At 38.5% G+C, this 23,672-nt stretch overlaps 1 protein-coding gene and 1 non-coding gene across 2 annotated transcripts in view; one reads left to right on the forward strand and one right to left on the reverse strand.

Moving 5' to 3' along the window:
• AGBL1 (AGBL carboxypeptidase 1) overlaps positions 1-23,672 on the forward strand; it is an 837,843-nt gene that overhangs the window by 79,783 nt on the left and 734,388 nt on the right. The window lies entirely within an intron of this gene.
• LOC112205758 (small nucleolar RNA SNORD74) lies at positions 13,697-13,769 on the reverse strand. Its single transcript, XR_002939845.1, has one exon. It is a non-coding gene; the product is annotated as a small nucleolar RNA SNORD74 (small nucleolar RNA).

Raw genomic sequence — 23,672 nt, forward strand, 5'->3', positions numbered from 1 at the left:
CCTTATAATAGTCCATCATGGTCATGTGCTAGTCTTGAGATGTATTTTTATGATTGGAAAATGAAACTCAGCCTGTTCTCCCTGCCTCTGCTTGCTGGAGTGGAGTGAATCATCAGGTTAAAAAGGGAGATGGTTAGACATGAAGGCTTTAGAGATATTCGGGACTATTAAGATCTATCATTTATGGGAGTGACTCAGCGAGGACCTTGAAAGAATATTAGAAGAAATTCAGCCAATTTCCAAGATAGAGGGGATCATTTGGCAAGTAACATTTCCATGCCCAACCATGATATTTTCTGCATCCCAGCGTCAATCTTAGGCTCATGTCCCACCTGATTATTTTTCTCTTGGGTCACTACAGTTATGCCATTATCATCCATTCTCACCTGCAGCTCTCTACACCAAGCATTTCATAGAGTGAAATACATTATATCTCAGTGAAAAAAAATTCTCATCCAATAAGTTGAGAAATACTGGATTGAATGCTGGTTTCTTTACTGTAAGACTTCTCAGAGCCTTTGTAAAGCCAATACATATTGAGAATATCTGTTATTTAGTATACCCTGATCCAAAATTGATTTAGTCAGGGAACTGTGTTTTTTTTTTTCTTTTTTTGAGATCACCTTTTTTAGGGGAAGGAGGGGGTCAGTGTTTTATGTCTCTCATTTTGGAAACATCTTCTCCAGGGTGTGAATTTATTGCAAGGTGGAATTCAATTAAATTCTGCTAAGAACCCTCATCTAGTAGGTAAAAAACTTCAAAATAAAAAACTCAGGGACCAAAAAAATTTATTTTCTATAATTATATTTTACTCTGTCTTAAATTTACATTTATGTCAGATAACAAGAAATATAAACCGGTGTCTTATCAGGAATCTAAGTCAAATTAGTGAGTCTTTGGTTCATCCAGGGATTTCACTCTTCTCCCCCCACTTCCTGGGGTACATCTGAGTTCTAAGAAGCCATGGTAGTGCTGGGGTGTTGATGGAAAAACACAGACTGTCCTCAATCATCTCATGTGCATTTGGACATATATATGACTTGGATATGTCTCATTTTTATCATTGTGTGCAGGCCTTTGCTGCTGACATCTGCAGTCTCAACATGTTCTTTGGTTACCAATCTATGAACTTTATCTTTCTGCCCTATTCACAAGGCTTCTTCTAATCTGATGCTGTCATAATTCAGCTGTTCAGAAGGTCAGGAATATCTGGTTTCTTCCTTTAGATTTTGTGAAAATCTTGGTGATATCTGCTGGGCTCATCCACATACGGGTCTCACTCAGTCTTCTCCTCTGCCACTTGGGTACCATGTTGTTTGGAAGGCTCCCCTAGGAAGCTCTTCCCACATAACCATGGGTATCAAGGCACTAGGTCTCTTCTTTCTGGGGTGCTCACATAGCTTTTATTGTCTTCCTCATTCAGGCCAAACTTGTGGGGTAGCGGGGAGAAATCAACAAAGCATAGAAACCTCTTCCTCAGAGACTCACACTAGTTGCCATTTTTAATGCTTTCTTTTCCTCCTGCAAAGGGAGTTGAATTCAGGCACAGATCTGATCAAAGTGTCAGAGGCAAGTGGGAAAGTAATACCAGGGATTAAGGGAGTGGGAGTAGGGTGCTCCCAATCACAAAAGGAGCCTTCCAGGGATTCCAGGCATATTTCTACATGTCTGATTTGTTCTGTAAATTTTGGGCAAGATGGTTTTCCTTCTTCAGTCAAATGCCATATTAAAACCAAACCTCTGTAGGAAAGAGGCTTTTCCACCAACCGTTACAATATAGCTGTCATTGGCATGGTGTTTATGAGGTGCCCTGCACTGTGCTAAGCTCTTAGCATGCATTACCTCCTTTGAGCCTCTCATCTGCTCTGCAAGGTGGGTGCTATTATTGCCCCCAATTTTACCGGAAAATAAATTGAAACTGAAAGAAGTTAAGTAACATGCTGGGTTTTAAGTGAGAGAGCTGGGATTTAAATCCTGTCTGATACATGAGCCTCAGCTCTTAAGCCACCACTGGCGAATCTTATACAGTCTATTTCCAGCATTTTATTTCTACAACCATCATATGTAAGACGATCATATGCAGTTAAAGTTTGCTTAAATTTCTTTTCCATCTAAATGGCTTATACCCATGGAACAATTTGCTTAATGATAGAGGAGTCTTACTCCTCCATCAGTTGGCTATTTCCTCTCAAAGGCTAAATATCTATTCCCTCTGCTTTTGAATTCTTTCCCAAAGCTACCTTGTTTTCTATCTTATCCTTACTCATCAACAGCAAGATAAGAACAAAGGTAATGACATTGGAAGACCTGCTCTGTAAGCCTCCTTCTACCAGATTCCTTGGCGAGTCATTTAACTTTTCTTAACTAAACTTTGACATTTCTTAAAGCATGAATGTCAAGTCTTACCTCCTAGGTTTATTGTGGGCAATAAAAAATAATGTGTAAAGACATCGTGTGCTTTGACATGCTATGACATTGTTAATCATTATTAATACAAATACTATGGGATGTCTGGTTGCCTGCTGCAGATCAGATGGCAGAGGCTGGGGAAGAGTCTGGAGATGAGAACGTCCTGCCAATTTCCATCTTTCACAAACTCCATCCTGAGAGTAGTAACTAAGACATACCAAAATGAATTCTACTCAAGCCATTTGGTTGACAGAACCTGTGGGCTCAAGGCGGGTCTTGCAGGGAAGGGATGAAGTCGCATGTCAGGGGGCATGGATAGCTCTACTAAGTATCATCCTCCAAATGCTAGCATGCTATGGGAGAGTTATTCCGGGAGGCCTTTGTAGGAGCAGAGGCCCAGTGTTGGGTCATGATGACTCCTCCCTCCTGTGGAGATTAGATCTGCCCTACTTCTCTAGCAGGAACCTAAAATTAGATGTGCAGCTGTCCTCCAATGAAGCTCTGTCTCCAGATAGTACTCAGGGCAAGATTTACAACAGAAGCTCCAACCACATACTTGCTAGAGAGAAGGGACATGAAGAGCAATGTCACTAACCCTCTGTGGCCTTGTGCCAGCCCTCAGCCCAGGGCAGGCAGCTATTTCAGGCCTCCTCCACTTCCCAAATACCCACCATGCTGCACACACTTGTGCTGGCTTGTGCCAACTTCCTTCCTTCGGCTCCTCATGAGTCCCATGCTAGTGGGAACAGTTATGGTCAGACTTAAACTGCTATGATAGCCCTCTAGTTGGTCTCGCTTCACTTCAAAGCCATCAGGAATGTGCCTCAGCTTCCCTTTCCAGAGTGGTTTCTCATTCCTGCTCTCATCTCTCTTTCCAGCCAGCTATCTCTGAGTGTGGCATTCCCTCTTCTTCCCCAGGTCTCTCCCTTCCTCTGGAATGCCATGCTGCCTTGTGCAGTGGTAGAAGTCTTACCCAGTCTCCAGACTTCACTGGATGCCACCTGCTCCATTTCATCAGAGAAAAGGAATCTACTCTCCTCAAACATCCTCCAGAGATTTGTTCAGACCTTCTTTCGACATGCATTCTATTGGACTCTGTACTATATTGGCCTGGGTGTCTTTTCTCCTCCCTAAATTCTGTACTTCCTAAAGTAGAAATCAAATTATATGTATCTTGTTATTTTCCATTCCTCCTAGCCCAGTGCCTAGATAATAATAGGCTCTTAATTAAATTCAAACGAGGCTGAGCATGGTGGCTCATGTCTGTAATCTCAGTGCTTTGGGAGGCAAAGGCGGGAGGACCGCTTGAGGCCAGGAGTTTGCGACCAGCTTGGGCAACGTAGGCAGACCCTGTCTCTACAAGAAATCAGTTGGGTGTGGTGGTGCAAACCTGTAGTCCCAGCTACTCAGGAGGCTGAGGTGGGAGAGTTGCTTGGGCCCAGGAGTTTGAGACTACAGTGAGTCATGACTATGCCACTGCATGCCAGCCTGGGGGACAAATTGAGATCCTGTCTTAAATAAATGAGGGCTGGGTATGGTGGCTCATGCCTGTAATCCCAGCACTTTGGGAGGCTGAGGTGGGTGGATCACCTAAGATCAGGAGTTTGAGACCAGCCTGGCCAACGTGATGAAACCCTATCTCTACTAAAAATACGAAAATTAGCTGGGCATGGTGGTGGATGCCTGTAATCCCAGCTACCTGGGAGGCTGAGGCAGGAGAATCACTTGAACCCAGGAGGTAGAGGTTACAGTGAGCCAAGATCACGCCACTGCACTCCAGCCTGTGAGACAGAGTGAGATTCTGTCTCAAAAAAAAATGAATAAATAAAATTAAATAAATACATTGAAAAGAAATATTTAAAAAAAATTATTGGTGAATTTCCTATGTAGTAATGAATGAAAGCCAGAATGTACTGCGTAGGTGCTATGCTAGGCACTTCATATTTGTTACCTTTTTTCTCCCTGATCCCAGGCTGGCTGCACATGCAGGGTTCTGCCCCATCCAAACATGTCTGAAACATCAGTTGGCACACCTCCCAAGAGCTCTATTGCATGAGGGAATGAGGTGCCTTCTGGGAGAGAACTCATTCTGAGAGACTGCGAAGCAGCAGCCACCAGCTTGAAAGGGAGCAAAGTTTCTCTCACTGGAGGGAAGAAAAAAGTTCAGAGTCTTTTAGAGTTGTCTGGGGGAACCGACAGAGATTGGAGAAGGGAAAGATCTGAACTGGAGGGGCATGTGGGGACAGCATTCACATTAAAACTCTGCTGTCTATTTGAAATAGGCTTCTAGTGTTTGGTCTGTTAATGAACTCAGCTGGGGCTTAAACTTTTCTGGGGGTGCCTTTTATAGAAGTAGGGAGGAGGAAATGACACTGGGCCACAGTGTGCTACCTCTTGCTCGTTTGTTCCACTGTGGACAAGCTTGTTTATCTGCACTAAAGCTGTCTTTGAGCTGTCCAAACTCACTAAGTAGGGAAATTTATTGAGGCAAAGACAGATTACTTGTCTGCGACTGACTCATCTTGTGACCTTAGGAAAGCTTGTGATTACTCCACGTCTCAACACTTTCTGCTGGAGGCTGTCCCTTTGTGCCATCATTCCCAGGATGGGCCTGAAGATTTTGATAATAATAAGGACCATTTCCACTGGCCACGTGCTTGACCTTTTCCAAAGTACAGCCACATCCCCTCTGATCCTTTTGGATTCTCACAGTGTAATATTGAACCCAACCTTTGAAACTGGGTTATCAGATGTTATCATCAGTGTGTCTTCCAGGATTTTAAACTCTGCTGGCTTGCCTTGCTTTATAAATATCATAGCCAATTGGAAATGGGTTGGATCTTCCTAGCAGAGACCAGGTCTTGAAGCCCATTGTATTCTCTGACCATTGCTCCACACTTCCAGAAAGAGGACTCGGGCTGCCCACAGGCTGGGATAGCTTCCTCACCGCTCACCTTCATTTTCTCTGGAGCTGCCCCAAGGACACACAGGAAGTCAGGAAGTGTTTTGCTCAAGACCATGCTGGTCTCACCCTCACAGAGGATAACATCTTTAGTATCCCCACCTTCTCAATGCCCTCTCAGGTTTTCAGCAGGAAGGTCATGCTATGATTTATCTCTTTACCGTCAGGGTCAGTCTCATGTTATGAGATTGTGGAGGTCAGAGTACCTGGGCTTAAACACCTTGGCAACGGGAGGAGATGGATATGTTTGGTCTTCAAGCAAGCTTCATAAGCAAATTCTTCACCTTAGTCTCCTGTTGGCTGTCCTAGTAGCTCCTTGTTCTTGGAATAGTGTTAGGTGATATTCTCCCTCCAAAGGACCAATCTTCCAGGGCCTCCCTGGCCTTAGAATTCTGCCTGAGTGCAGGATTACTGGGCATTGCTTTATTGGCAGCCCTTTCTGGTGATTTCATCTGCAATTTATGAGCTAGAAAAAATGTCCTGCTTCTCTTCTCCCTGCCCCCAAATCACTCACTACCTCTGCCCAAAGCCGGGTCTTCTGGGCTTTCTCCAACCATCACTCCATTCCACTTTATCTGATCATAGTAGCTGATAGATGAGTGAGACTCAGCCAGAGCTAATGGATTCCATGAGATCATGAGTGAGTGGGTGACTCAGCTACTCTTCACTGAGACAATGGAAATCCAAGTTACAAGAAATGGATTTTTTTCTGTTTCTTAAAATAGTTACTGAATTTGCCCTGGGTTTTAATTCCCTCCCAGCCCCAACTAACGGCTTCATGACTCCCCATTCAAAATTAGAGTCTGTGGTCTCCAGGGCATGGCCTCACAGTGGGGCTTCACTCTATGTCTCAGCACTTTCTGCTTGTACCTTGTCTCCAGAGCACTCCAATTCAAATACCTTGGAACAGGAGCAAAAAAATTCCACCCCAGCCTCACAAGCGCTGATATTGGGGGCGTGCACCATGAGCTCAAGTTACTAGCAGAGTGATTATTGCATCTGCAACCTGACTCCAAGCCTGTAGCTGATGGGGAATGAATAGTTTTCTACATGAATTAAGCCTTGACAACTAGAGTTATAGGGTTAAAGCCCTTTCATCTTCGTAAGAAGCCACTGAGCTCTTCCTGATAAGGGCAAGCCATAGATATTCAAGTTGTAGGATCTAAAGTTCGAAGGTCTTAAGGGACCTTCTTATCATCTCCTTCATCTTAAAATGAGGTCACTGAAATCCAGAGAGGCTGAACCAAGCCTTCTACCCTAACTTCAAGGCACCATTTATTACTCCAAGACACTTTTCTGCATATTACAAAACAAACATGCCTTGAATTAGGACTTTTATTTGCCAACATTCTATGTGCCTGTCTCAATGTTAAGTGCTGGAGAAATGTTGCTTGGGGACCTCAAGTTGCCGACAGCCTATGCCAACAAGAATGATGTGGTGTATGAGGAAGGCCTTGCATTCTGATCCAGTCTTGGGCTTGTGAAATGACCAGCTCCCTATCCTGTGGAAATGCCTTTATAATGCCTTTCTCAGAAACGCCCACAGAGCTGAGCAGACAGGGCCTCTGCTTTGGGCTCTGGGCCTCAGGCGACCCTACACTTTGGAGAGTCTTCCTTGAAATGTCTCAGGTATTCTTTTGGTGCTTGAGAAGGGCTTGGTCTGGCAGTGCCATCCAGGGGGGGCTCTAGTCCCTGTTTCTCACCTTTGAGGTGTTCTCTAATCCCCTGTCACCTGGGTGGTGAACCAGATTCCTTCAGGAGGAGGAGCTCAGGAACTCAACCTGCCTGTGGGTTGTCCTGATTCAGGTGTGTTGGACTGGTGAGCAGATCTTTCCCATTGCTGGTTCTGTATTTATTCCTGAGGATGACATGCTGGACAGTGAGAAGGGTACTTGATATGTTGATATTGGATGGATCAAATAAGTTACACAGACAGGCCTCCAAAAACAAAACAAGACAAACCTCCCTTGGTCCTTCATATCCTGGGGAGGCCTTACATGCACCACTTTCCCCTGATGAGGGTCCTCTACAGAAATTGCATTTCCACCTTTATCTGCTGAAGCTTGTACAGCTCGTACCTCCCTATAGATTTCCCTCTAGAGACTAGAGGCAGGCTCTAGGAACTTTCACTTGCCATAGAAGTTAATCTTCTTGCCCAGCCTGACTCAGTGAGGAGCTTATGCAAAGAAATTTGTATTTTCCTGTAAATCACACCTTCCTCACAACACTGTAACCACCTACAAATATGGAGGAAAGGGAGTTTGAGGAACTCGGGGGAGGTATGGAAAGACTCTTATCAGGAGGGACTCTTGTGGTTTCACCTTTTACTTTGAGGGAACTGATATTTCTTTTTTTCTTTTCTTTCTTTTTTTTTTTTTTTTGAGATCAATTCTCACTCTGTTGCCCAGGCTGGAGTGCAATGGCATGATCCTGGCTCGCTGCAACCTCCGCCTCCTGGGTTCAAGCGATTCTCCTGCCTCAGCCTCCCAAGTAGCTGGGATTACAGGTGCCCACCACCATGCCCGGCTAATTTTTATATTTTTAGTAGAGATGGGGTTTCACCATGTTGGCCAGGCTGATCTTGAACTCCTGACCTCAGGCAGTTCGCCTACCTCAGCCTCCCAAAGTGCTGGGATTATAGGCGTGAACCGCCGTGCCTGGCCCGGGAACTGATATTTCTAATAGAATTCTAAATTCTTCAGGGATGGATTCCACACTCAGGCACCACAAATTTTAAAGCAGATGGGGGAAGAAAACATACTCTGGTTTTCCTGTGGGGTTGTGAGAGGGTGCAGTGTCTGGAGATGTGCTTGTTTAGCAGAGACAAGCCAACTCAGTTGGCTGGGAAGGAAAGGGTCAAAAGGAGGCCATCACACAAATGTGTAGCCATGGAAAGCTAGCTGCTTTTAAGAGTTTAGGCAGAGATTGTAGGATGAGGACAGATTGAAAGCTTTCTGCCTAAGTTCAATTATAGTGCTATTTTAATATTAGATCTCTATGTGATCATTAGTCATCTTCAACAAAGCTAATGAGAAAAATGAGTAGAGAACAATAAATGGTTATTTAAAAGGAGTGAATTAGTATAAATCAGGTCTGAGTTTCTTTCATATGGTGCATCATAGGTATTCAATAAATGCCAGTTGAATGAATGAACACTGTTGTTTTGGTTTGCCTGAGTTGTCCTCTTTTAACTATCCATTGATTCATTCAGTAGTATTGTGGGGCTTTTATTATTGTCAGAGATTTGTGGGCATTGAGTTGAAAAGACACAGTCCTTGCCCTCAAGGATTGTATAGATACATGCACACATTAGCATGTAAACAAATAAGATTAATGTGATCATGGGGGGGATATTTAAGAGGGAGGGTTTCAGTCTGCTCAGGAATTAGCAAGGAGGAACTCACTGAGAGGGCAGCTTTTGATTTGAAATAGGGAAGGAATTTCTGGGTGTTAATTTTATAAGAGCACCACGTTCTAGGCAGAGGCAGAAGCAAGAGCAAAGACAAAAAAGCATGAAAACAATGAGTGATATGTATCAAGACAAAAAAATTCCTATTCCTTAACGCAATTTTTCTTTTCTTAAACTATGGTCCTAAAAAATCACTTTGAAATGTGAACTAAGATTTATGTGCAAAAATATCAATCACAGTATTATTTTTAATTGGAAATATTGTAACCTGAAAAAGCTCAATAATAGGGAATGCTTGGTAAAAGTGATATATTTCCATATCATATTATGAAGCAACACACACAAATAGGTTAGGCACAATGTTTGTTGTGGGAAACAGCTTATGATAAAATATTGACTAGAAAAAGTAAGTCTCAAAGTTCAGAGTGATACAATCTACATTCCCAGCAGCATATGAATGTCCATTTAATTGAATCCTCACCAACAATAAATATTACCATTTTTCTAAATTTTTATTACTTTGATTTGTGAGATTGTTGTCTTGATCTAAATTGCGTTTCTGTGATTATTGGATAGTTGAATATTTTTATGAGTTTCTCTGTTTTTTATTACCTCTTTGTGAATTACATATTCCCATTCTTCTATTGTCTGCTAAGATATTAGAGTGTTCCCACCTTAAAAAAAACTAGAGATAAAATATATAAACCAATGTTGATGGACATTAGGCAATGAAGGGCAGTGATTCCTGAGAGATAAGCCCTTAAATTCCCCCAGCTCATTTTCTTAGAGAGTTTCTAGATTGCAGTGCAGGGACAATGAACCCACTTGCAGCCCAGCAGACTCCCTGAGTTAAAGAAACAGTTGGGAGACAGAGCTGAAGGCCTGGAGAAACCAAGGTGCATAGCATTTGTAGGACAGAGTACTAGAAAGAAAGCTGCACAGAAGGAAAACTCTGGAGATCTTCAGGGATTACCCTCAGGTATTTAGCTGGATATGCAAGCGTGCTTATAGGGAAATTAGCCAAAACCAAGGAAAGACCACCTGAAGGAAATGGAGGGAACAATATCTGACACACACATAGGACTGGAAGTAGTACTTGGTTCTGAAAGACAGACTGGAAAACCTCATGACTCATGGGACATTGGATAAAGTACACAGGATTTTTCCTCAGTAGGGAGGAATAAAGTCATCCCTCGATATTCATAGAGGATAGGTTACAAGACCTCTTGTAGATACCAAAATCTGTGGAGGCCCAAGTCCTTCATATAAAATATTGCAATAGTCGCATATAACTTATGCACTTCCTCCTGTATACTTTTAAATCTTTAAATTACTTATAATACCTACAAATGTAAATGCTATGTAAATAAGTTGTTAGACTCTATTGTTTAGGGAATAATGACAAGGAAAAATCTGTTCATATTCAGCACAGATGCAATTTTTAAAAATAAATTTAATCCACAGTTGGTTGAATCCATGTGTGTGGAACCCATGAATACAGAGCTGACTGTTGTTACCTCTAGACTGAGCGTTAGCTGTAGACCAGGGCTCTGGTCCTGCTAAACAAATATTAAAAGCAAGACCTTGAATCATAAAACCACTTCCAAGTAAATTAGCTGCATCCCAAGTCAAAGCCTCAGAATATTTATTGGAACACAAAAATATTCAGCACTAAGTGAGGTAAAATCACAATGTGTAGAATCCAAGAAGAAATTATCAGGCATGCAAAGGAACAAGAAAGCACTACCCATGAGGAGGAGATAATTTATTCAATCAAAACCAGAACTGAGATAGATGTTATAATTATTAGGCAAGAACATTAAAGAGCTATTCTAACTATATTTCACATGTTCAAAAATTAAGTAATGACACAGAAGATATAAGAAAAACCCAAATTGAACCTCTGGAGATGAAATCTACAGTGTGTAGGAGATAAACACACTGGATTGAATTAAGGAAAATTAGATGTGGCAGAAGAGAAGATTAGTTTGAAAATACAGTAACAGAACATTTCCAAAATGAAACACACAGAGAAGAGATTTGAGAAGAAGAGAGCACTAGTGAACTATGGGACAACTTCAAGCAGCCCAATACATATAATTTGAGCCACTGGGGAGAGGAGAAATAGGTAGGGACAGAAAAAAATATTTCAGGAAATAAAGGCTTAAATCTCTGAGATACAATAAAAATGATAGGGACACAGGAAACCACGTGCATAAGAAACATGAAAAAAACGACTCCAAGGAAAATAATAATTAAACTTCTCAAAACCAGCCAGGTGTGGTGGCTTATGCCTGTAATCCCAGCACTTTGGGAGGCTGAGTTGGGCAGATTGCCTGAGCTCAGGAGTTCGAGACCACCCTGGGCAACATGGTGAAACCCCCCTCTCTATTAAAAATACAAAAATTAGCTGGGCATGGTGGCTCATGCCTGTAATCCCAGCTACTCAGGAGGCTGAGGCAGGAGAATTGCTTGAACCAGGTAGGTGAATGTTGCAGTGAGCTGAGATCACACCACTGCGCTCCAGCCTGGGCGACTGAGCAAGACTCTGTCTCCACAAAAACAAAAACAAACAAAAAACTCAAAACCGATGACAAAAAAAAAAAAAATCTTCAAAGCACCCAGGAAAGGAAAAAAGATGCATTATGTACACAGAAACAAAAATAAGAATCTAACAGATTTCTGGTTGGAAACAATGCAAGTGAAAAAACAATGGTGCAGCATTTTTAAAGTATGGAATTCTGTACTCAATGAAAATAGCTTTTAAAACTGCTGATGAAATAAAGACTTTTCGGACATACAAAAACTAAAAGATGTCATCAACAGCAGACTCTCACGCCAAGAAATATTAAAAGAAAACTTCAGGCAGAAGGAAAATGATACGAGTGGAAAGATGTATCTATTCAAAAGACCAAGGAGCACTAGAAATGGTAACATGAGTAAATATATTTGATTTTAGATTATTATTTTAGTCTCTTTAAAAATAGCTAAGTATTTAAATAAAGGTAATCTCAATGTAGTCTGTAGTTTATATTTTTTGTAAAGTTAAAATATATGACAACAAGAGCACAAAGATCAGGAAGAGAGAAATAAAAGTATTCTATTGTAAGTGTCTTATGTATTAAATGGTATATTAACAATTAAATGTGGACTATGATAATTTGAAAATGTACACTAAAGCAACCACTAAAACAGTTAAGAGTTACGGCTAATGAGTTGACAAGAAGGTCAATTGTTATAAAAACATTCAATTCATCCAAAAGAAGCCAGGAAAAGAGAAAAAGGTAGTTAAAGGACAGGTGTCACAAATAGACAAAAAATTAACAGGAATGTAGACTTAAACCTAACCATAACATAACTCCTGAGTGGAGTTCCTCTCCACTCAGATGTCAATGTTGCATACTCTATGTAAGGGCAAATATATAACCATATTGATAAACCAGTTACTCATTTGTGCTGCATATAAGAACCACAATTCACAATTGCAAAAATATAGAACCAGCCCAAATGCCCACCAATCAGCAAGTGGATAAAGAAACTGTGGTATAAATATACCGTGGGATACCACTCAGCCATAAAAAGAAATAAAATAGTGGCATTCACAACAACCTAGATGAAATTGGAGACTATTATTCTAAGTGAAGTAACTCAAGAATAAAAAACCAAACATCTTATGTTCTCACTCGTAAGTGGGAGCCAAGCTGTGAGTGTGCAAAGTCATAAGAATGTTAAAATGGACTTTGGAGACTTGGGGAAAGGGTGGGAGGAGTGTAAGGGATAAAAGACTACACACTGGGTACAGTGTGCAGTGCTCAGGTGATGGTGCACCAAAATCTCAGAAATCACCATTAAAGAACTTATTCATGTAATCATCACCTGTTCCCCAAAAACCTATTGAAATAAAAAAATTAAAATTGTGCTGCATATAAGAAACACACTTAACATTTTTTATTGATATATAATAATTATACATGTTTATGGAGCACATGTGATATTTTGATACATTCACACAATGTGTAATGATAAAATCAGAGTGTTTAGGATGTCCATCACCTTGGACAGTTATCATTTCTTTGTGTTGGGAATATTTCAAATCTTCTAGTTATTTTGAAATAGATATCGTTGTTACCTATCATCACTTCACTATGCTATTGAACACTGGAACCTATTCCTTCTATCTAACTGTGTTTGTACCCACATTAACCGATTTCTCTTCTCCCTTCCCCACTCCCAGCCTCTGGTAAATATCATTCGACTTTCATCCCCATGAGATTAACTTTTTAGCTCAGACATGTGACTGAGAAAAATGTGAGTGGTAGTTGTCTTTCTGTGTCTCGCTTATTTCACTTAATATAATGACCTTCAGATCCATCCATGTTGCTGCAAATGACAGGATTTCATTCTTGTTTAATGGTGGACTAGTATTCCATTGTGGATATAGACCACATTAAAAAAATCCATTTATCTGTTGATAAACACTTAGATTGATTCCATATCTTGGCTCTTGCGAATAGTGCTGCAATAAATATGGGAAGCAGGTATCTCTTTAATATACTGATTTCCTTTCTTTTGGTTAAATATTCAATAGCGTGATTACTGGATTGCATGATAGTTCTATTTTTAGTTTTTTTTCGAAACCTCCATATTGTTTTCTATAATGGCTGTATAAATTTACATTCTGACTAACAGGGTATACGAGTTCCCTTTTCTCCACATCCTTGCCAGCATCTGTTATTTTTTTGTCTTTTTGATAACAGCCATTCTAACTAAAGTAAGATGATATCTCATTGTGGTTTTGATTTGTGTTTTCTTGGTGATTCGTGATAGTGAGCATTTTTTCATATATCTGTTGACCACCTGTATGTCTTCTTTTGAGAAATGTCTATTTACATCCTTTGCCCACTTTATTATTATCATTTTCTCCATTGAAGCTGTTGGCATTCATCAATACTCTCAGATGTCTCTACCAACATAGGCTTCATCAGAAACCTTTGTCTACTTTTTAATGGAATTATATGTTTTCTTGCTGTTGAATTGGGTTCCTTGTATATTCTCGTTATTAGTCCCCCGCCAGAGAGTTTGCAAATATTTTTTCTTCATTCAGCAGGTTGTCTCTTCATTCTGCTGATTGTTTCCTTTTCTGTGCAGAAGCTTTTTAGTTTAATGTAGTCCCATTTATCTGTTTGTGTTTTTGTTGCCTGTGCTTTTGAGATCTTAGCCATAAAATCTTTAACTAGACCAACGTTCTGAAGAATTTCTCCAGTGTTTTCTTCTAGTAGTTTCATAGTTTTGGGTTTTATATTTAAGTCTTTAATCCATTCTGTGTTGATTTTTGTATGTGCCGAGAGATAGGGGTCTGGTTTCATTCTTCTGCATGTGGATATCCAGTTTTCCCATCATCATTTATTGAAGAGGGTGTCCTTTCCCCAAAGCATGTTGTTGGTGCTTTTTTGAAAAATCAATTGGCTACAAATAGGTGAATATCTTTCTGGGTTTTCTGTTCTGCTCTGCTGGTCTGTATGTCTGTTTCTATGATAGTACCATGCTGATTTGGTTGCTATAGCTTTGTATTATATTTTGAAGGCAGGTAGTATAATTCCTCCAGCTTTGTTCATTTTGCTTAGGATTGCTTTGGCTATTTTGGGTGTTTTGTGGTTTCATATGAATTTTGGAGGTTTTTCTCTATTTCTGTGAAGGATGTCATTGGTATTTTGATGGGGGTTGCATTGAATCTGTAGATTGCTTTGGAGTAGTATAGTCTCAAGATTAATTTTAACAATATCAGTTCTTTCAATCCATGAGCATGGGTGTCTTTCCATTTGTTTGTGTCCTTTTCAACTTCTTCATCAGTGTTTTGTAGTTTTCCTTCTAGAGGTCTTTCACCTCTTGGTTAAATTTATTTCTAGGCATTTTGTTATTTTTTGTAGCTATTGTAAATGGGATTGCTTTTTTGATTTATTTTTCAGCTAGTTTCTTATTAGTGATAGAAATACTACTGATATTTGTTGATTTGGTATCCTGCGACTTTACTGAATTCAGTGATCAGTTCTAAGAGTTTTTTTGTGTAGTCTTGGTTTTTCTAAATATAAGATCACGTTATATAAAAAGAGAGACAATTTGACTTTCTGTTTTCCAATTTAAGTGCCTTTTATTTCTTTCTCTTGCTAGAGATTGTTCCGGCTAGAACTTTCAGTACTATGTTGAGTATGAATAGTGATAGTGGGCATTGTTGTCTTGTTCCAGTTCTCAGAGGAAATTCTCTCAGCTTTTCTCTATTTATTATGATACTAGCTGGGTTTGTCACATGTGGCTTTTATTATGTTTCTTATGTTTTATTATGTTTCTTATGTTTTATTATATTTCTACTATGCCTAATTTGTTAAGAGTTTTTTTTATCATGAAGGAATGTTCAATTTTATGAAATGCCTTTTCTACATCTTTTGGGAAGACTGTATGGTTTTTATCTTCCATTCTGTTTATTTGATATGTCACAGTTATTGATTTGTATATGTTGAACCATCCTTGCATTCCTGGGTTAAATCCCCCTTGATCGTGGTATATTATCTTTTTGATGTGTTGTTGGTTTGGTAGTATTTTGTTTGCTATATTTTGTTGAGGACTTTTGCATCTGTGTTCATTAGGGATATTGATCTATAGGTTTCTTTTTTTGTTGTATCCTTGTTTCATTTCAGTATTAGGGTAATGCTGGTTTTGTAGAATGAGTTAGGAAGAATTCCCTCCTCTTTAATTTTTTGGAATAATTCTAGAAAAATTGGTGTTAGTACTTCCTTATAAGTTTGGTAGAATTCATCAGTAAAGTCATCTGGTCCTGAGTTTTTGTTGTTGTTGTTGTTAGGGGACTTTTTATTACTCATTCAATCTTGTACTCATTATTATTCTGTTCAGATTTCCTATTTCTTCCTGGTTCAATCTTGGTAGATTGTTTGTATCCAGGGATTCATCATTTTCCTCTAGGTTTTCTGATTTGCTAGCATATAGTTGTTCATAATAGCATCTCATTATTCTTTGTATTTCTGTGGTATCAGGACTAATACCTCCTGTGTCATTTCTGATTTTATTTATTTGGGTCTTCTCTCTTTTTTGTTAGTCAGTTAGCAGTTTATTGATTTTATTTATTTTTTAAAAACTTCATTTCTTTGATCCTTTGTAGTTTTTTAGTCTCTATTTCATTTAGTTCTGCTCTGATCTTTATTATTCCTTTCTTTCTACTAATTTTGGGTTTGGTTTATTCTTGCTTTTCTAGTTCCTGGAGGTGCATCACTAAATTGTTTATTTGAAATTTTCTACTTTTTTGACATAGGCACTTTTTTGCTATAAACTTCCCTCTTAGCACCACTTTTACTGTATTCCACAGATTTTGGTATGTTGTAATTTTACTTTCATTTATTTCAAGAATTTTTAAATTTCCTTCTCAATGTCTTCCTTGACTCAATGGCCATTCAAGAGCATGTTGTTTAATTTCACGTATTTCCATATTTCCTTTTATTATTGAGTTCTAGTTTTATTCCACTGTGATCTGAAAAGATACTTGATAGGATTTTGATGCTTAAAATTCACTGAGATTAATTTTGTGGCCTAACATATGGTCTATCCTGGGGAATGTTCCATGTGCTGATGAGAGGAATGTGTATTCTGTAGCTGTTTGGTGAAATGTTCTGTAAATGTTAGGTCTACGTGTTCTAAGGTGCAGTCTAAATCCAATGTTTTTTTGCTGATTTTCTGTCTAGATTATCTGTCCAATGCTGAAAGTGGGGTGTTGAATTCCCCAACTATTATTGAATTGGAGTCTATCTCTCCAGTAAGGTCAATGGTGGGTAGAGCAGGTTAATCTCCAAGTTCCCTGATTGTGCTAGCATGGGGAATGATGCCAGGTGAGGCAGACCTGTCCTGAAGCCTGCTGATGGTGCACATAAGCACCCAAACTGGCAAGCAATATTGATGTGTAGGTCCCTAGATGGTGTGGTCATGGTGGTGGCAGTGGTGAGGACAGGCTTGTCTTCAGGTCCCAGGAAGGCTCCCAGACAGACCAGACTCCAAGCCTGCTGAAAGCACATGCACGTGCAGAGTGTCTGTGTCTGGGGATGCAAGGTTGCTGTCAGTGGCAGCAGCCCCAGTCAGGTGGCTCTCAGTTTCTGGGGAGTGCATGCTTCAGCTCCCTTTGTCCTGGAGAAAGCTTCCCTGGTGCACTGCACTGCCATTCACTAGGGTGTAGAACATCGCGTGGGTTAGAGTGCTGGGGACCTGGCTGCAATGCTGGGTCCAGCCAGCCTACTTGGTGGACATGAGGAAATATCAGTGGGGCTCCATGGATGTGGAAATTCAGGGGCTGTTGGGCCCCAGGGCAGGATATCATCTGGTGGGGCCTGGGCTCTTAAAATGGCTGTGTGCTGCAGTTGCTTGGGTCTGGGGAGTGTGTGGGATCCAGCCTGAACTACATCTCTGGAACAATGTCATGGTATGAACTCTAGGCAGCTTCATATACTAGTTTCAGGGCTCATGAGGGCTGAGGGGCTCTCCTGTGGCTAGGATTGCAGGAGTCTGTGGGAATGTGGAGTCCTGGGGATCCTTTGCTCACCTTTTCCCTGCATTGCGGAGTTTCTCCTGACACAGAGCTGTTCTTAATCCTGGCCAGGCCAGATGCTTAGCTTCCCTCTCCTTCCATGCCTCAGAGATTCCTTGGGTGCCTCCAGGTAGCCATCTTGAAGTCTCTCCACTCAGAGCTGTGTATAAATACATTTTAAATATAAAGACTCGAGTGGGTTAAAAGTAAAAGGATGAAAAAGATATACCAAGCTAATGATAATCAAAAGAAAGCTAGGAAGCTTTTTCTAATATCAAATAAAGTAGCTTTCAGAGCACAGAATATTGCCAGGTATAAAAAGGTAATTCCGTAATAGTAAAGGGTCAGTTTATTAGGAACAAATAAAAGTCCTAAATGTTTACCTAATAACAGAGCTTCAAAATAATTGACGTAAAAACTGATAGAACTGCAAGGAAAAATAGATAGATCCATGACTTTAGTTGGAGATTTTAATAACCCTTTCTGAATAATTGATAGAATAAGTAGAGAGAAAATCAGTAAGAATATAGATGATTTAAATAACACTATCAATGAATGTGGCTTAACTGATATTCATAGGATACTTTACCCACCTACAGCAGACTATACATTCTTTTCAAATGCAATGGAATTTTTACAAAGATAGATAATATTATGAACCATAAAGCCAGTCACAATTAATTTATAAGAATTCAAATGGTATTAAGTATGTTCTCTGACCACAAGGAAATTAAATTATCAACAACAGAAAGGTTTCTATAAGAGTCCCTAAAATTTGAAAATTAAATAATGTACTTCTAAAGGAACTATAGGTCAAAGAAGAAATCAAAAGTGAAACTAGAAAGTATCTTGAACTGAATGAAATGAGTACAGCATATTAAAATCTCTGGGATGCCACATTCTTGGGGGAAATTTATAGACCAGTAGGCACATATCAGAAAAGAAGAAAGATGGAATCTCTAATCAACAACCTCAGCTTCCACCATAAGAAAGGAGAAAAAGAAGATTGAAATATAAAGTAAATAAAATGAAGGAAATAAGAAAAATCAGAATAGAAATAAATAAAATTACAAATAGAAAAACAATAAGCAATTCAATCAAAAGCTGGTTCTTTGAGATCAATAAAATTGATAAAACTTCATTCCAGGCTGGGCATGGTGGCTCACACCTGTAATCCCAGCACTTTGGGAGGCCAAGGTGGGCAGATCACGAGGTCAGCAGATCAAGACCACCCTGGCCAACATGATGTAACCCTGTCTCTACTAAAAATACAAAAAAATTAGTTGGGTGTGGTGGCACTTGCCCATAATCCCAGCTACGTGGGAGGCTGAGGCAGGAGAATCCCTTGAACCAGGGAGTTGGAGGTTGCAGTGAGCCAAGGTCACACCACTGCACTCCAGCCTGATGACAGAGCGAGACTCTGCCAAAACAAAACAAACAAACAAACAAACAAATCCAATCCAGACTGATAAGAAAAAGAGAGAAGACACAAATGACCAGTATCAGAAATGAGAGGCAAAATTCCTACAATTTCTGTAGCTATGCAAAGGATAACAAGGAAATACTATGAACAACTTTGTGCCAATAAATTGGACAACTTAGATGAAATGGAAAAATTTCTTGAGAGACATAACTATCAAAGCTCACCCAAGAAGATAAAGATAACCTATATAGCCCTATATTTGGTAATTGAATTGAATGTATGGTTAAACTATCCCCACAAAGAAAAGTCTAGGTTTAGATGAGTTCCCTGGCGGATTCTACCAAACATTTAAAAATAAATAATAAAAATTCTGTACAAACTCTTGGAGAAAATTTAAGAAGAGACAATATTTTCTAACTTATTCAATGAAGCCAGCATTACCCTGATACCAAAAGCAGGCAAAGACTTTACAAAGAAGGAAAACTTCCAACCAATATCTCTCTTTTTTTAAATATTCATACAATGGAATTTTATTCAGCCATAGAAAGGAATGACATTCTGACACATGCTACAACATGAGTAAACTTTGCAAACATCCCTGACTTACCAGGGGCTCCTGGGCTCTCAATGCAATAGAAATTGACATGGGGCCAAAAGACTTTTCCCAGACAAAGCACGCGAAGGGTAGAGGATATAGGTTAGCATCATCTGGTTGTGATGATTATCTCGAGTAATGGGCCACCTGGTGGTCTGGCCAGCAGCAACAAGGCTGTAAATCAATTAATTATTCAGCATTCCCTCCCAAGATGGGGCACTCTGCAATCTTGGTTCCCTATTTTGGATCTCCTAAGGCCAGTTGCTGGAATTGTTTAAGTAAAAGACATGGTTAAGCATTATGAGAGCACAGAAGTACAATATAGAAAGGCCATTTTCTTTGTATGACTAAAGCCTCGAGGTTAGCAGGTATGGTGTTGACACCAATATCTCTTAAGAACAGAGATGCAAATATTCTTAACCCAATTTTAGTAAATTGTTATCGACAATATATACAAGATCAAGATCAAGTGATATTTGTTGCAAGAATGCAAGACTGGTTTAACACGTGTAGAAATCATTATATATGATTTATTATATAAAAAATTTAAAAAACCAACAATATATGATTATCTCCATGGACCCAGAAAAAAACATTTGACAAGATCTACCATTTCCCAATAAAAAGCGCAATACATTAGAAATAGAAGGGAACTTTCTCAATAAATCACATCTATGAAAACTGTTAAGTGACATCATACTTCATGGTTAAAAGACTGAATGCTTCCCCAGTAAGATCAGAAAAAAAACTAGAATGTCTACTGGCATTAAATCTATTTAACATTATACTGGCAATTCTAGTCAGTGAAATAAGGTAAGGAAAAGAACTAAAAGACATCCATCTGGGTAAAGAAGATGTAAAACTATTTGCAGATGATTGTCTTTGTAGAAATTCCAACGGAATCTATACACAAAAAATTACAAGAACTCATAAGTGAGTTTACCAAGGTTCCAGGATGCAAGATCAACATACAAAAAATTTATATTTCTACATAGTGCAACAAATTATTGGAAATACATCACTGAAAATTTTTAATAATATAGTTTACAATAGCAATATAAATGTAAAAACTTAGGGATAAATCTGCCAAAAGATGTAAAAGACCTGTACACTGCAAGCTACAAAACAATGTTGAAACAAATGAAAGAAGACATAAATAGAGAGATAACTAGAGGTAATGGTTCAGAAGACTTAATATTGGCAAAATGTCAATTTTCCTTAAATTGATCTATAGATTCGTTGCATTCCCAGTGAAAATTGTGAAGGCTTTCTGTATGTTGTAGAAACTGATACATTGATTATAAAATTCATATGGAAAGACCAAGGACCTAGAATAGCCAAAGCAAATTTGAAAAAAAAAGGACAAAATTGGAGGACAAAGAATACTTTAAGATTTATCATAAAGCTACAGTATGGAAGATAGTGTGGTATCAGTGTCAAATAGATTAATGGAACAGTATAGACACTTCAAAAATAAACCCATGCATGAACAATTAATTTTTGGCACAGGCAAATTTCACGGAGGAATAATAGTATGTTCAATAAATGGTGCTGGAAAATCTGGATATTCATGTGCAAATGATAGATTTCAGCTTATACTTTACAACATAAACAAAAATGGATCATAGACTTAAATGTGCAACCTACAGCTATAACATTTCTGGAAGAAAACTCAGAGGAAAACCTTTGTGATCTTCAGCTAGGCAAAAATTATTTATTTCACAGCAGTGAAAACACAATTTATAAACAATTGATAAACTGTACTTTATCAATATTAAAAACTTCTGTAGCTCAAAAGGCATTGTTAAAAGAATGAAGACACAGGCTACACACTGGGAGATGATATTTGCCAATCAGGTACCTTGTAAAAAAGTTTTATTCTGTATATACAAAGAACAGTTAAAATTAAATAATAAAAAAGAACAATCCAATTAAAAATGGACAAAAGATTTGAACAGATATGTCACTAGAGAAGATATACAGATAGTAAATATGCACATAAAATATGCTCAACATCAGAATTAATTAGGGAAATGCATATTAAAACTGTAATATGATACTACTACTTACTTTTAGAATGGTTAGAAATTAAAAGACTGACCATCACAAGAATTGGAAAAGAAGAACACGAACACTCACACTTTGCTGGTGGGAATGGAGAAATGGTGCAACCACTTTGGAAAACAGTCTGGCAGTTTCTTAAATATTAAACACACACCTATCATATTGTTCACCCACTCCTCTTCTAGGTATTCATTTACACAATAGAAATGAAAGCATATATCCTTACAAAGACTCATTTACAAATTTTCATTGCTTCATTATTTATTCGTAATAGCCGAAAACTGGAAACAATCCTTACATGTATCAACTGGTGAATAAACTGTAATGTTTTCATACAATAGAATATTGTTCAACAATACAAAGAGAAAATTATTGATATATGCTGCAACATGAATAAATCTCAAAATAATTATGCTGAATGAAAGATGCCAGATAAAAAAGTATATACTGTATTATACCATTGTATTAAATTCCAGAAAATGTAAAATAAACTATGGTGAGAAAAGGAAGATGAATTGCTGTCTGGAGATGGGGGTTGGAGGTAAATATGGAGTGGGAGGGAGGGATTATAAAGAAGAATGAGGAAAATTTGAGGAGGATATTGATATTCATTATCTAGATTGTGGTGATGTTTCAAAGGTACATACATGAAATCTCATCAAGTTATACACTTTAAATGTGTATAACTTATTGCATGCCAATAATAAGTCAATACATCAGTCAAAAAACTAAAAAAGTTCTCTTTATATTAAAGAATATGCATAGTAAAATCTTAAAGAAGGATACCAATAACTAGTTATTTTGAATGGTGGGGGGGTAAATGATTTATTTTTTGTATAACATTAGAAATTACTTTTATAATTATTAAAATTAAATGAAAATAATTTCAGTACTATCTAGTCGAAAATATATTCTTTTTGATTGTGTGGCTACAGGCAAATGCATTATAACTGACAACACCATCATCAATAATTAGATCATGCATTCATTCATTCAAAAAGGAATTGAGGGGAGTTTTGACAGATGAACTAGATTTAACTCATCAGTGTTGGGGATGGAAAGGAAGGGAATAAAATAGAGAAGGGTTTTTTGAGCGTAGAATAAAAGCATTAGTAAATGCATAAAGCAAGAAATGGACTGGTTTCGGTGGGACAAATAATTGGTTGGATATTAATATAAGGTAACATTTGAGATGAGTGGTAATGGGAGAGAAAGGCATAAACCAATTCAAGGTCTTGCCTCTATATCTTGTCCACTTTCTCCCTTGTTTCCTTTTTTTCTCTCTGCTCCTCTTCCTCCCTTCCTCTCTTCTTCCCTTTCCCTTCTCTCCCTTTGTCATCTTAGGTTTTTTGCATGCTAGGGAAATTCCTTGTGTTTGTTTACAACCTGAATAATTCAATTTTCTGCTACATCCTATCTGCTGTTTACTGTCTCCCACAAAGTATCTAACTATATATTTCTCTCTCTATATATATTCAGTTCTTTATATTCTTAGATTTATGGTCTCATGACAGCTTTGGTCTAGTGTTATAGACCCAAATGGCCCCTAGAATATTCTCGAGAATGCAAATCAAGTACTTCCAAATTAATTTCCTTTTTCTAAATTACATTTACTCTCTTTCACAAGAAGTTACCCCTTGAATATTCAGGAAATTGATTACCTCCTTTTTTTGAACTAAAGAATAGTTTTGTTTGCTATTTCAGCATTGCAGAAGCAGAGCTGTTCTCTCAGTATTAGTTTTAATTAATAAGTCACATTGGATTATGCTGGAGTTTGACATAGATCTCTCCTCAAATATTTTATAGGAGGATCTCTAAGATCAGAATAAAAGAAGCAAAAGGAAACCCTAGTAGTACAATTTTAGCAGTTTATATGTGGCATTTGCAGTTTACAGTTTCCTTGGAGAAGTAGTGTAGTGGAACAGGTCTATACCCATAGCGAGAGATGTTGTTATTTTATTTCAGTATCACTAATATGATGCTCCCCATTATGGCTAATTCTCATGTGTGTGTGTGATTAAGAGCAAACTTTGAGAAGTTCTCATATGCAGGTTTACTAAGGAGGAAGGTAATCAAACTCACGCTTATCCAGAAGATTCTTACATGGTTTTGACCTTGAGTTCTTGTTTCTCTGGGATAAGGGATTTCTCCAGTGTTTACTGGTGCCTCTGTCCCATCTCTGGCTATCAGAGAGTCTTCTAAATATTTTACTTTGGCATGTTCCATTCC

The sequence above is a fragment of the Pan troglodytes genome, chromosome 16 (assembly GCF_028858775.2).
Source record: "Pan troglodytes isolate AG18354 chromosome 16, NHGRI_mPanTro3-v2.0_pri, whole genome shotgun sequence".
In the NCBI taxonomy this organism is placed as follows: Eukaryota; Metazoa; Chordata; class Mammalia; order Primates; family Hominidae; genus Pan; species Pan troglodytes.